At 39.8% G+C, this 15,209-nt stretch overlaps 1 protein-coding gene across 4 annotated transcripts in view; it reads right to left on the reverse strand.

Moving 5' to 3' along the window:
• Positions 1-15,209, reverse strand: part of TRPS1 (transcriptional repressor GATA binding 1) — a 279,396-nt gene that overhangs the window by 247,465 nt on the left and 16,722 nt on the right. For 3 of the 4 annotated variants that reach the window (XM_040432079.1, XM_040432076.1, XM_040432077.1), the window contains exon 2: positions 10,585-10,655. The exons of the other annotated variant lie outside the window; for it this stretch is intronic. The gene's annotated coding sequence lies outside the window, so the exon portion shown is untranslated. The remainder of the gene's footprint in view (positions 1-10,584; positions 10,656-15,209) is intronic. 4 annotated transcript variants of the gene reach the window in all.

Consider the following 15,209-nt stretch of genomic DNA (forward strand, 5'->3'; position numbering starts at 1 on the left):
GATCATTGATTGGAAAGATAACCACACATGCATCTCCTCTGCAATGAGATTAGTGCAGGGAACAGAATATACAAGAGGAATTACGGTTGCAGAATACCTTCTGGCTTTGCTTTTGTGGATTTATAAGGTGGTCCTCAGCTCGGTTTACCCTTAAACAAACCAGAACATAGAGCATCTGAATGGCCAAGATGTAATATCGTAAGTGATTTCCCCTGCATCAGCCTGCCAGTTGAGCAGGGTTGCTCAACCTTTGTCTATTTGTCGTATGTAGAATCTCAGCAAGACTCTAAATGGCCTTGTGGAAAGTAGTCAACCCCCTACAATTGAAAAAACAATGCAAGATGGCCATACATAAAAACTCTAGGCAGCACCAGATGAGACATCAGCCAATCTCCAAACCTCATTAGACTATTTTCCCCCAGCCAAATACTTAGGGTGGCGTTTCCAGTGATCTTTATCACCCACCCGAATACTCCTCCTTCTTCTTCTTCTCTTGACAAGTTTCACAATTAAAAACATGTACACCAAGCTTCAGGAGAGACCTTTATACATTCCTGAGCCTTATCATAAATCCTAGTGGAACCATTCTCTGCTAAGAATTGTTACGTGGATTAGGGTGATGTAAAACCAGGAGGGTGTAAGAACAGTAGTTTTCAGGGCCAAACCGTCCATAAAAATATATATATATATTTTTTTCATTTTGAGCCCTGGTTTTATCTTTGATTCTTCAAGATCTTTGAAGTGCTAATTCTTTTTGATATGGTAGTATTGACCTAGACACCTTGTCATCAGAAGAGTGTTGACTGTGCATTATTTTAAAATGTATGTGGGTGTTGCCAGCACCCGCCCTTCTGTGTACCCTTCTGCAGCTAAATCTTCTACTCCTCTGCTCACGCACATCATTGAAATCACTGCAGTGCACATATCACTTAGATTTGACATCAAGGTTTCAGCTCCGAAATCCAGAATGCCCTCCCCCAAAAAATTGAAGGAGAGCACAGGCACAGGTGCTGCATAGGGTGCTCTCCATTCGCCGCTATTGGAGAGCACTCGGCCAATTTTTGGAAATCCCAATAGCACTGAATGAATAGATCACTGTGCATGCATGGTCACCTCTCCAGTCACCTCTATGGAACTGCCAGAATTAGCTGAACCAGCACTTGACCATTTTTGGAAGTCCCATGGAAATGAATGGAGAGCGCACAGCGCATGCACGGCAAACCTCTCTATTCACTTCTATGGGAATGCCAGAATTAACTAAGCCAGTTATGCAGCCATTTGTGGAACTCCCATAGCAATGTGCTCTCCTTCACTTCAGGGCGCCCATTCTGAAATAAGGTAGTACACTCACCTAACGGATATTGATGGCATAACCTAGCGATATGCCATCAATGTCTAAGATGGGAATGCCCCTTTAAGAGGAATGCTCTTTAGGTTTAAAGGCAATCAGGGCAGATACTCATCACACTGGCAGAATTAAATACAAAACTAGAAGCATTATTTCTAGGCTGACATTAATGGACATTAGTACACAGTTGTATGGAGTGTTGTAATCGTTATCAGAAGCTTATCGGCCGCAGTTAAACAGTTCTGGATGTTGCCTATTTAACTAGTGAAGAAAACATTTGGAAGAGGTTTCCCAAGCCTCTAATAGAGCTAAACAGAGAAGTAAGGGGCTAATTGAACCGATGCTGAAAATCTAACAACATATGTTGTACGCACAAATATTTAACTTTTTTTTTGTCTGCGATGCTCACAGCAAACAGATTCTAAAAACGTCCACAATATGTGCTTTAGGAAGGCTGCACTGGAGCAGACTTGAAAGGGATTACCATAAGCGCCCTGAAAAGGCTGTGCCTGTAAAACAACCCCTTTTCATAAACTCTATTAGGATATGCAGATATCAAAGAAGGGTTCCACAGCATGGACCCCCTCTAGGAGAAGGAGAGTCAATCAAAAATGACCCAGAGAGTTTATGTAGTACCATGTACAGCCATTTATTTGCTCGGTTGCCATGTAATACTACCTATTTGCTGCAGAGGCCACTGTGAACACAATGCCCTGAAGCAAAACCCATGGCGATCAACTAACGGCTGGGTTGGCTTCATTTGCAGAAGTGATTAACTTTATGAGTGTTCACGGTTTTTCTGATCTGTATAATTGTCACGTTCAGGGGTGGGAGAGAAACACCACACCGAACATAGGAGGGAATGGGGTGAAAGAATAAGGCCAGGAAACTAGGGAAAGGAGATGGTAGTAAAACCCTAATCAAAGTCCTGACTAACTACCAGTATGAACAGACGCCAGGGAGGTAGGCAAGTTCATACACTGGAATACCTAGTGTCCTAACTCACCCTATAGGACCCTGGTACTAATGTCAGGACTGAGACAACCTGTTCCTCCAAAAGGAAGGAGGAACAGGAGTCTCCATCAGGCCTTAATACAATTGACAGGGAAAGGCAACACACATATTAACCCAAACAAATTACAAAAGGGAAAGAAAACACTTAACTTCAAGTGGCTATGGCAGCACCAGGAACTCAGCTGAGATCCAAACACCAGCAATCCATAACTCAAACAGAAGCTATAAACCGCATAGCATAGTGGGAGAAACAACATTAAATAGAGAAGGTTAAATGACCATAATAGCCAAACCTGGGAAAAGAAGGTGCGGCAAGCACCAGAAACAACACAGAAGTAGTGTTGAGCGAACTTCTGTTTTAAGTTTGGCGTCTAAAGTTCGGCTTCCGGTTAGCGGAGAATCCCGATATGGATTCCGAATTCCGCTACCACGGACCACAACGGAATTCGGAATCCATATCGGGATTCTCTGCTAACCGGAGCCGAACTTTAGACGCCGAACTTAAAACAGAAGTTCGCTCAACACTACACAGAAGTCATTTTATCCAAACAGAAAACATGTCAGATCAATCCACGTGTTGCCAGTCTCACCGATCTCCTGCCACCTGTCGCGGGAACATCCGTGACAATTTTTTGATAAGATTATTGTTATGGTCACATAAATCATGATTGGTAAGACACCTGCTTGTCACTGAATCCTCTAAGCCCCAATAAAATGGATACCTCTCCTCACCCCCATCCAATTCAGCAAATGTAATCCCATATAACAAGTCATAATTCTTGGCCACTAACAGTAAAGGTGGTCATATATATTAGATTAATATCACCAAACCTTTTGATTTTGGCGAGACCAGCCAAGCATCTGAAGTATATGGGGTGTCCTCACCTTCCCTTTGCAGCAGATGTTGGGGGAAAGAAGGATTGAGCTGTTTAATTTCAGCATGCCAATCTTTTTGTTCTCAGGGGAGATAAGCCACAACCAGAGGTGTGAGATCAAGTGTGCAGGTGTTTGTGAAGGTTGGAAGGGATAGCTGAAGGACTAACAAGCACTGGTGAGAAATGCAAAAAAGAACTTATATAATGGCCTGGTATAGTATTATTCTTCATGTGCATACAAAGTCATGTGAAAAGACAGGCACGCTATAAAAGCATGAACAGAGTTGAAATATGTCTTCATTCTTCATCATAAAGGGTCATCATATGTAATTTTTAGAATGTTAAAGAGGTTGATGAACCATCCTCAAGATGGCACCCCCACAGATCAGCTGTTTGAGGAGACTGTGGCACTCTTCCTAGGCCAGTAACATCACGTTCATTGATCACAGGGTCTAGGCACAACGCAGTCCCATCAAGTGAACGTAGCTGAGCTGCTATACCAAGTAAACCCGCTATCAAATGGACTGCGGTGTAATTGCTTAGCTGCGAGGAGGCTGTAGTACTCACTGTAGTGGCAAGGCCTCCTCAGACAGCTAAAGGTGGGGGTACAAGGTGTCCCCACCAATCTGATATTGATGGCCTATCTTGAGGATAGGTCATCAACATGAAACACTTAAATAAAAAAAACTTTAACTACTATCATCATACTCTTCTGTTGCACTTCCTAAAAAGTATTTTCCACCTCATGTTTTGGCCTAAGATATCTTTAAGATATCTCCAAGGATGAGACTGAAGGGGGTTCCTTTAGACTATAAGTAAGTGCATCAAACTATGCCAAGGGACAAAAAAGCAACCATATTGTCTTTCCAATGTACATTTTAGCTAGCAATAGGTGTTTTGGGCATTACTAAGCACCACAGTTCTGGGCCTAAATGGAGTCCATCACTAGTGTGGCAGGTTGTACCTCCCATGTCCATCTAATGTGTAGGGTGGCAGGTATAGCTACAGTTCCATAGTACAGAGTCCACTCTGTGTGCTACTATATGGTGCCTTTGTGTGATGCCAGATTCAACCAAAAATAATATTTCTCACAGCAATACCTCTCAAACATGGCATACAATGGAATAGGTCACAATTTTATTTTCTTCAGGTCTCCATATGAAATCAGGGGCACACGGGAATATAGTATGATGCCTCCTGATATACTGTACCACACAAATCCATGAACCATGATAGGGTCATATGCATTAGGCCATATTAGAGTCAGAGGGCCACAATATAGTCCCCATGATCTATAGACCTCTTCCAAAATAAGACATCAAAAGTAGAGAAAATTTCCAAGTGACCAACGTTTTCAGATCAACTCAGTGAAAATAATGGAAAAAATGACTAGAAATTAGCAAGAAAAAACTGCAAAGTCAGTCTCATTGTTTGAAAAGCAAAAGTGTCCCTGATGCCATTTGTGAAAACTTCTCATTTTTCTTCTAATGCAATAACTATTTGGCAGAACATTTTTATAGATGAAGGCACCGAAAATAATCCAATTTGTTTTGTGTATTTCAGGGAAATAAATTAAAGCCATAACCCGTCAATACTTTATCCTTTAAGGATATTTTTACAGGTGGGCCACTGAGAGGTTCATTCACTTTGATTGACGCACACTGTCAAGAAGGGATAGCCTTATATCCTGGACAGTTTACAGCCCTTAAGGACTGGAGTTCAAGACCCCTGAACTGAAGGAAACAGACTAATAGGAAATGGCTTCCAGATGTTTCATTTTCTTCTGGTATCACCAGAATTTAACCCATTTCAAGATTATTATAAAAAATATCAGGGGTAGAGAGTCAAATCACACCGGAGATGCTGTTTACCGTATATTAGACAGCTATTGGCAATAGTTTACATGTCTCTGCCATAAGATATTCAACCTCATGAAACCAAATGAGGAACATGTTCTCAGCTTGAAGAACAGAGCTTGGAATGTAAAGTGTTTCTCATATATCTCCTCTGGGCCAGCTCTGTTCCTGCTGGTTACTTCTTCATAAACTAGTTGACTACAATTACAATATGAAAATATTGCAGTAGTGAAGGGTCAATATTCTTAAAGGAGTTTTCTGGGCTGCAGATACTGATGACCTATCCCAAGGATGGGTCATCAATATCAGATTGGTGGGGTTTAGACACTTGACACCCCCAGTGATCAGCTGTTTCGAGCTTCCATGATGCTGGAAGCTAACAGTGTACGGAGTAGAAACAGAAGGCCCTGTACACTGTGTAGTTTTTGGCGCCAGTGTACTGAAACTCAGCACCCATTCACTTAAATGGGAGCTAAGCAGCAGTTATCTGGCATGGCCACTAAACGTACAGAGTTTTATGCCCATAGCTCTGTATATTGTTAGTTTCCGGCAGTGCTCAAACAGCTGATTAGTGGGGATGCCGGGTTTCAGACTCCTAACAATTTTGTATTGATTACCTAACTGTACAATAGATCATCACTATCTATAGCCCAGAGAAACCTTTTAATGTGACCATACAGCTTCAACAACTACCTTTCAAATGTTAATCCTCTATACACATGTAAGGACAAGTATGTATGTGTATTTAGTGGAGAAATGTGAATAAGGATAGTTTCATGGAGCCTGTTCTGGCAGAGGAACAGCCTGCCAGAGTTCATAGCCAGATACTGCCTTTCCCCACCGGAGCCCATTGACTATATTGGGACCAGACGGTGATCCAGTTTGTTTCCAGCATTCGGTCGGTCAAAAACCAGTGCTTGCATATGATGAACTCCAGCAGGCTTATTCCTCTGCCGCAACAACCTGCCAGATGAATTTAACGCTAGTGTGAAACTAGTCCAAGCCACTGGCAGTGGTTATGGCCACTGGCATCTTCTTTGAAAATACAGGTATCAGGCATTGAAATTCAACACTTCTTTCCTCTAGACATTATCTGTTTGGGACAGTCAGGGAAGCTCTCATACATATCAAATAATAACAGGTTTGGCTGACATTTATCTGATGTATTTGGGGTCTTTTATACATGGGGAAGTATTATAATAGATAAATCCGGTAAAGGTCTGGTCTTTTTGATTCAGAAATGTGCTTAGATCAGTTGTCACTTCTCTTCCCTCCCTACTTTTTAGAAAAACATTATTTAGCATAGACAGCAATGAAATCTCCATCCTAGACTACATATTTAGTAAAATCTTTGTGTTCATGCCTCATCTGAACCAAGCATGTCTGTATAAGGGGGAGCCAGGAGAGGAGACCGTCAAGCTTTCAGCTCAAGGCTATTGAAGGTATATAGGCAATTAAGGGGTGATGCATCACCCTATTAAATTGTGACACAATGGGCTATTCTTGCAGAGGGAGGCTCTGTAAATAACAGGCTAGAGCAGGATGGCATTATATATAGCATCCCATCATAAAGACCATGGGTGCAAGGCAACATGACATGCTGCATTAATCATATGGTCATGCTAAATGCTCAAGTGGACTACTGACATGTTCTTCACAGGTCATGAACTGTAGCTGCAATTAACCACCATAAATATTCCTCCGTAGGGGTTAAATCAGGACATATAATACACTCCAAAAACCAAGCCATCTTCAGTAAACTTTATTGATATAGTCTAGAAGAACCTCTTTTAATTGAGGTCAGCTGACACTTATAGGTTGGTCATAGACATAGAGATTCAGTCTTCAGCCTGGACCACGGCTTTTGAAAGGTCCTCCATTTCATCTTTTACACATATGTTAAAATGCATTCTATTTTTCATTTTCAAAAATTGGTATAATTGAATTTTTTTTTTCTCATGTAACTTTTTAATGGGTCGTTAGCTATTTTTGTGAGAAGGGTCTCCCCATGAAAATGGGATCATGGAATGTCCTGCTGGTGGGATCCCTAGTAAACAGCAGTAATCTGATGAGGAACCTAGCAACAAGCGTATCATTTCTTTACAGCGCTACCACAGGGAAAAAGAAGCATCACTTCATAATTAAGTCAATAATATGCATTAAAATGCCAGGTCATCCAGATCCCGAGAAGCTCTGGCCAATTCGGATAAAGGGTCTAGGACAGGGGGAACTCCAACTCTAGTAAAAGTAGGGAATTTGAACATGGATTTTCCAAATTAAGGCAACCCTTATGTTCCCTTCTATGGACACAGCAACACTAACCCCCAAACCAAAATAAATTACTTCTGGGAATGTGTGTAAAATAATAAAATAAAAAAGAAAGAGAGTCCCATAAAACCTTCCTTCTAGTCTCTGGTGAACAAGAAGTCTTGTGTCCCTTCTGTGGTCAAGTGCAGACATTCACTGGCCATCAGTGGCGATGTGTTCCTGAGTGGCACATGACCACTGAAGCCAGTCAATGGCTGCAACAGCACACATGAGGACATACGTAAACATTACCCTTCTGTTTTGCCAGGGAACCAAAGCAGTGGGGATGGGTCTCTCTATGTTGGAAATGAACTACATTCAACAGGTGAGTGGCCTTTTCTCTTTATTTTACACACATGCCCGGTGGTAATTAATTTTGGTTTGGTGGTCAAACGACCCCTTTACCAAACCCCAGGGCAGTGGAGTGAAGCTTCTGGACCACAGTGCAAAATCGGTAATATTGACTCCCAACTATGATACATAATTTATAGTACTAGTCTCTCACATGTTTCAGAGGGACCTTTTGGGTCCTCTCAGGTACCCCTGCCCAAGTAAGACAGAAATCTCTCCACCACCTCGAGCTATAGCCTCTGCCCAGGGGCAAGGGGGACAAGAGGAAACTATAGGGTGGTATTTATCAGCACCCCACTTTAATTTTCAAACACGGAGACTAGAGATTAGCAAATAGATTCTACAGAATAAAAAGGTGACCCAAATTGTTCCAAAAATTCAAATTCTGTCGAATTGATTTGATTCGATCATAAATGGAGGGCTCTCTGCAGATTGCACGCAGCCCTTGCCTAAAGAAAGAAAAGTTTTCACATCAGTGCATAGATAGGCTATATACTGTATGTTCAAAAGTATATGTGTTTATACATGAAAAAGGCTCTATGAATGAACTCAAATGTTTTGACCTCATGGGTGAATAAAGTGTTTTTCTTTTCACAATTTTTTTTATATATATATATCAAAGTATATACAACAAACAAGTCATTGCTGCATATTCTTCCTATAGGGTTACATAGTAACACGAATAACTACATTAAAAAATATATATAACAAATCATAAAAACACACAAGTTTCCATGAGTCTTGTCCTAACCTCGTTCTCTGCAAAACTCATCGAAAAAGATTCTTAATAATTAGTCACAAACGTGACATTGCATGAGCTCACGTCCCGATAGAAAATTCTGCATTTCTAGAAATGGATCAAGACAGAGATAAAACATACGCATGAACAGCCCAGCATCAAAGCGTAGTTACATTTATGTAACATACAGGATGACGTTCTTGCACACGGAAGAGCAATTATTATATCAGTTGCCTTGACATTAAACAAACAAGCTGATATGAATTTCACATGTAAGCATATAAACAGACTTGGAGCAGATTACGAATGCAGGCTGCAGACATAGGAAGGGGGGGGGGGCTGTTTTCTTTTGCTTGTTCTTTTTTTTTCTGCTCTGAGAAAAAGGAAATCCTTACATCAGACTATCCTGACTTTTTAGGCGCTGAAGGATTATGGATTTAACCAGGGAATACACAGGAAAATTGTAATTGGAATCTGTCTAAAATAATCCATTGTGATTTCTGGATAAATGTCTCTGCATCACATTTTACTAAGTATGACAAATGGAATTTTAATATCCTTATGTATTTTTTTTATAATTTTTTTATACATTTTTTCAATGACGTCCATTTATTTAATTTTTATTTTTTTTACTTGGAAATGATATATACTCCCTGCATTCTTATATGGGGATGCAGAGGGTTAGAATTTTTTTTAATGGTGGGGCGATTGTAAACCACAAATGCACCGTGCTTGTATTATGGGGAGGTTTTTGTGCATTTTGCTGATTTGAGGGTGCAATAAACTAGTTTATTTTTATAAAATTTTTTGGTAACCACGTACATTATATTCCTCTTTGACTTTTGTGGGGATGCAGAGGGCTAGATTAATTTTCAAGGGATTGTCTGGACAGTATATTATTTCATTTCTTTTTTAAGGTTCAGAATGCTTTAAAAAAATACTACAGTAGAACTCACCTTACTGATCCCTTGACGCTCCTGTTTCAACACATCCCAGGTCTCCTGATGGTCTTTGTACTAGCTGGACCCTCTCGACTCAAAAATGTGACAGATAAACCAATCACTGGCTGCAGTGGTGACCCACTATAAACAATTATAACCAGTCTAGAGAGGGACCAGAAACCATTGAAGCAAGTGGAAGGACTTGGGAAACATCAGAAGAGGAGCAGTGGGGATTGGTTAGGTAACTACTATTTTTAAAGAAATAAACGTCTGAGCTTTTTATGCACTTCCAGACCACTCAACGTTTTTGGGTGGGCCACACTCATCTCTGCAAGGATATTCCTGAAGGTCCTTGCAGAGTTAGCATGGGTATGCTAATCATGCAACTGCAGGAGTCAGGGACAGCAGGGCTACCCATAGAGAAAGGCCTGACTTCTCCATAACTGTATACGCAGTTCTCAGTGATCGCTGTATACACACATCAGGAGCAGCAATGCTGCCAATTCCTGCTCTGGACCTAGTGATCATATTGTGGGCTGGGAAGTTCCATAAGCTGCTGGATCTTAGCAGACCCAGATAAACTGTATGTCAGCCCAGTTACAGGAGAAATCAGCAATAAAAAAAAGGTTTTGTATGACGTTATAGGGGGCACAAAGTGTAAAAAATTTTTTTTTTAAAAAGCTGCACCGAAGCAATTAGGTCGGTGACCAGTCCATAACCAATACATTCCTTATACCAAAACAACCATTATGTAAAGGGGATATCATTTCAAAACAGTATTTTAGTTGCATTGTGTGCTAGTAGAAAACTATAAATAAAATGTACAAAATAATAAAAATGACATAAAAAAGCAACATGTATCATCAAGAAAATCTCACAAATTATTTACATAACTAAATGGAAAAAATATGTATGGCTTTCAAAGTGGCACGCACTTAAAAAAAAAAAAAAAAAAGGAAAATGCATCTGGTCAGTAAAGGGGATAAATGGCCCGGTTTTGAACTGGTGAAGAAACTTTTGCTGGCCAGATAATCCCTTTGTTCAGGTATTTGTGCATAGGACAGACTATATATACACAACCTGTGTCTTGTATGGGGAAGCAGGAGCCCAGAAGTAAAATGTCCTGTTACATAGGTTGGACCATAGCACTTACCCTTGTGACGAAGCTTTCCTTTGCTTAACCGACGTATCTCATTTTGTAAAGGGCTGAGTACTGTGTCAGTGCTACGTAAGAAAGAATGATACATTACCACGCAGTAAGGAATAGAATGCAAATTTTCTCAAATACATTTTTCAAAAACATGAAAATTAAACATAGAACATCAACTCTATGTAAATATTTTAATGACAATTAAAATTATACTTTTCTTTACTGAAGATAAAAAAAAAAATACACCATGCTATCTTCTACTAAGAGGACTTCACAATATGTAACATCATACAGGGTAGCAATAGCAGATACAGAAACATGCACGACGGAAAGATGGTAAATAGCAGAAATCAGTAAATTAAGCTGGTATCTGACTCTGGGGCAAGCTCCAACCAATCTTTTCCTAAGTCAGGAGGGCCAAGTGCACACTCCTTGCCATCAAAGGGGCAGCGTGACCCTTTGGACAGTTCCAATTCTTCCTTCCTTACCCCAGCTGCAATGCCAGGGAAGCGAAGAAGAATCACAGACAATATGAGGAAATCTTATTAGACCAACCTGAGCTGGGCCTTTATTCTCCTCAAGTCCAACAGCAGCCAAGGAGCTGCTTTATTGGTGCCTATGGCCTTGTCTAGAGAATAAGTCTGACAAGCAGCCTGTGGATATTCATTTATATATGGTTGCCCAGTGCTTTCCATTTACACACAAGCACCATTTTCTGTTCTTAGTTTACACTAACTAAAAAAGAACATAAAAACATAAAAATTTAATAAAAACAAACAATCACATTTACATGCATATCAATTAACTTTGTAGGTGCAGAATTCTAAATTACAAAACAAAAATGTTCAAGTGTTCACTACTCGTGATAGTAATAAAATGAGATTTAAATATAAAGATTTTTTAAATAAATAAAAAAGGTATATTTGCTACTAAAATAAATAAATAAAAACTAGGTTTAAAATGCCAAAGAGGAAAAATAATAATAATTTAAAAAAAAATCTAAAGAAGTCCTTACTGCTCTGAGATTTTAGCTAGATCATGGGACAGCTTTAATACAACGTTAAAACTACTCAATTTGGTGCGTATGAATAGTTTTTTTTTTTTTTTTACAGCCACAAAGCAAAATTGTAAAAGGCATTTAAATAGTGTGTAATTTACCCATTAATGCTGCACTAAGTGCGCATCATCTTGTCAAACACGCCAATCAATGCATCCGATCAAACAACAGATTACGGTTTAACTTTATAAGAATCTGTCCTCACTTGTAAATTGTCCATAATTATTGTCGTGGGTTATAAAAGTTTATTACTGAAAACTTTTTGCTCTCAAGATATTTTTTCATTATAATACTGCTCTAAAGAGTTAACTAGTCTGTCATAGAACTTCCTGATAAGCAGGTATGTCAAGAATTGAAGTAGAAGTTAGAAGCCTCCACAAATAAATATAAAATAAAAAAAAGCTCAATATTATTAGCCTTGGTTCAGATAATGCTGATCATATTTCAACCTCCGTATGAGGGATATAAAACTCAGAACTTCTGTGGTTCTATTAACTCAGCTCGGTAAAACCAAAAGTTGCCTGGGTCTTGTGGATCCTTGCTGCCATCCAAAACTGGCCTAGTGCCAAAATATTCTGGAGGATCTCCATCTCAGGGACTGGTGTACAGTAGGATTAAAGGGGTTGTCTCTGTAAGAAGCTGTTCTTTAGATCAGCTGATCAGCACAGGTCCAGTTTCTGACACGAGCGATCAGAGATACAGTTCTGCTGCACAGCACCACGACCATTTCAATGAACGGCCAACCATAAAACCATGCATGGAACCAAAGGCATGGGTATAAGTGGGTGCTGAGGTGGAAGCAGCACCCTAGCCCTGAAGCCACTGATATATGGAAAGAACTGGAACATGGTAGGCAAAGGGCCATGTTACAGGGTGCTATCCAGGAGCTTCAAGTCACAACTTTGTAAAGGATCATGAGAACCAATGGGGCTGAAATTATATCTTACTAGAGATGAGCGAATCAAATCAAAAATTTGTGAATTTCCTAATTTTCCAAAAGATTCAGGTTCAAATTAATTAGATTTCTTTGTGATTCAGAAAATGGGAAAAAGAGAGCAAGAGAGAGAGAGAGAGAGAGAGAGAGAGAGAGATATGGAGGAAAAGAGAGAGAGAGAGGAAGAGACAGATGAAGAGAGAGATAGAGAGAAATAAAAGAGAGATCGGGAGAAAGAGACAGAGGGAAAGAAAGAGAGAAAGAGGAAAAGAAAAAGAGAAAGATGAAGAAAGATAATAGAGTGACAGAGATAGAGAAAGAGGAAGAACAAGAGAAAGAAAGAGCAAGGCAACTGGGGCACAACCACTTCTGCTCCGAATCACAGTTTAAGACATTTGCTCATCTGTATTATATGAAAAAAACAAAAATATACATAAGTCAATACCTGTATTAATGTATCTAGAGAGACTGAGACAAATTGGCAACATAAAGGTTTGCCGAGTAGATCACATCAGGTAACAACAGCCTCTGAGTTTACTAAGCAATATGTTTATGTCAGAATTAAAAGGGTTCGGAAATATTAGTAAAACATGGCCAGCTTTTTTCAAAAAAAGTTTCACTGTTGCCCAAGGGCCATGATTGATATTGCAGTTCCATTAGTATTTCTAATCTCAGAGAAAAGAAGATGCAAAATAGCCCAAGGGGTGAAAGGGGGGGGGGGGGGGGGGGTATGTAGTGAGAACCGATAAAAGACCTCTAAATCAGCAACATAATCATTTGACTAGATAGATATTTTTCATAGGACTAATACCCTAGTGCAGTGATGGTGAACCTTTTTAAGACCGAGTGCCCAAACTGTAACCCAAAACCCACTTATTTATCGTAAAGTGCCAACACGGCAATTTACCCTGAATGCTACAGTCCAATAGTATATCTTCCATGTACTTTATCACTTAGCTATAATAGCTGCCTGCATTCAATGCGCTGCCTGTGCCGTTCATAGCACACCCTGCACTGATGAATGGCAGGAAAAGTCTTAGGCATATTGGTACACCATAGACTTTTTCCAGGGTGTGGGTGCCCACAGAGAGGGCTCTGAGTGCCGCCTCTGGCACCCGTGCCATAGGTTCGCCAACACTGCCCTAGTGCGTTATTGTCCCTCACAATTGCAAAAAATGTTATGAGAAACCTATACTATGTAAAGCCTATAAGAGAACTGTACTATGGTAATGTCCAGTGGTGAAGTCATGTTGGGATGTGTATTGCTCTACATTCAGAGTTTTATTGAATTATGGTCATTGTGGGGGCTCCGATTGGGAGGCAGAGTGAGCCACATCCCTCTGCCTTGCCTCACAGGTGGCGCGATCACTGTTGATTGTGGCACCTGGAGGGTTTGGCAGGATCGCTGTATTATACAGCCCACTCTATACATTCCTTGTACCACTGGTTGAAGGGGTTAAATAATCTTTGTTAATTTTAATTTTTTTGTTAATTTTCCAGGTCAATATCTATATTTAAACTAAACATAAATTCCTGCAGTTTTCACATTGGCCACTCGACTTAATAACAGGCGCCACTTCTTGGTCTGTACAGATCACTTTACTGCAATTACTTGCTTATCTGTCATTCTAATCCTGCCTGTAATTATATCACCTCTGTGTAGAGATAAGACAATAGGTGATTGTCACAGCTTATCTATTCCTTCATTGTACAATGACCTCTGCACAGGTCACAGAGCATGCCCAGAAAACTGTCCCATAGAAGTCAATGAGGTCCCCTCCTGACCATTGTGTCTATGGACCATGGGGCTGCTGTAAAGCAATTTTATTAATGCCTTCTAAGTGTTGTTAAGTACAGCTAAGGCAAGATGGCCGCCCCCATAATAATGTTCAGTAAATATAATAAACAATCTGCAATCCAAAAAATAAAAACTGATTAGAAAAAAAGGATGTGCAATCCTATCTGGTTTTAACTGGCAGGGAAAAAAAGGCAACACATTTCCTTTAAATTTCATTTTCACCATGTTCAGTGATCAAATCATTTTGGAACGCGTAATGTTCTATGCAATGCTGGCTTTAGGAAAAATGGGCAGGGCAATAGGGAAAGTAGAATACTTGTAAATTCACTACATACATACTACCGCCATACACTGCCAAGAAAATGATGCAATATACAACCCAGATTATACCAATGCCAAAATAATAAGCATTTTCCAAAAGAGACCAAATATCAAGGCCATATGGCTCCCAAATAATACTACCATACCATAAATATAAGTATACACAAAATATCCTCCTACGAAGGCACACTAGAAAACGGATGCCACTTAATCCCACCCTAAAACTGCCCCATGTCTCTATATACAGTATAATAAAATATGCATTATGATCATGTCTAATGGTTGGGTCCTGTTGAGGGTGGTTCGTAGTGTTGAGCGAATCGAAGTGAAAGAAGTTGACTTTTATTCAAATTTCAGGAAAAATGTGATTCGCCATTAAGCAGAATTTCCTTGCTCTTCGTGGTAACGAATCAATTTTTCATGAAGTGGGTGTAAAAAAAAATAAAAAATAAAAACATACCTCATCCATTTGCTTGTGGAGATTGAAGAAACCACGCAAAATCTCATGCGCGGTGACA

The sequence above is a fragment of the Bufo bufo genome, chromosome 5 (genome assembly GCF_905171765.1).
Source record: "Bufo bufo chromosome 5, aBufBuf1.1, whole genome shotgun sequence".
Taxonomy (NCBI): Eukaryota; Metazoa; Chordata; class Amphibia; order Anura; family Bufonidae; genus Bufo; species Bufo bufo.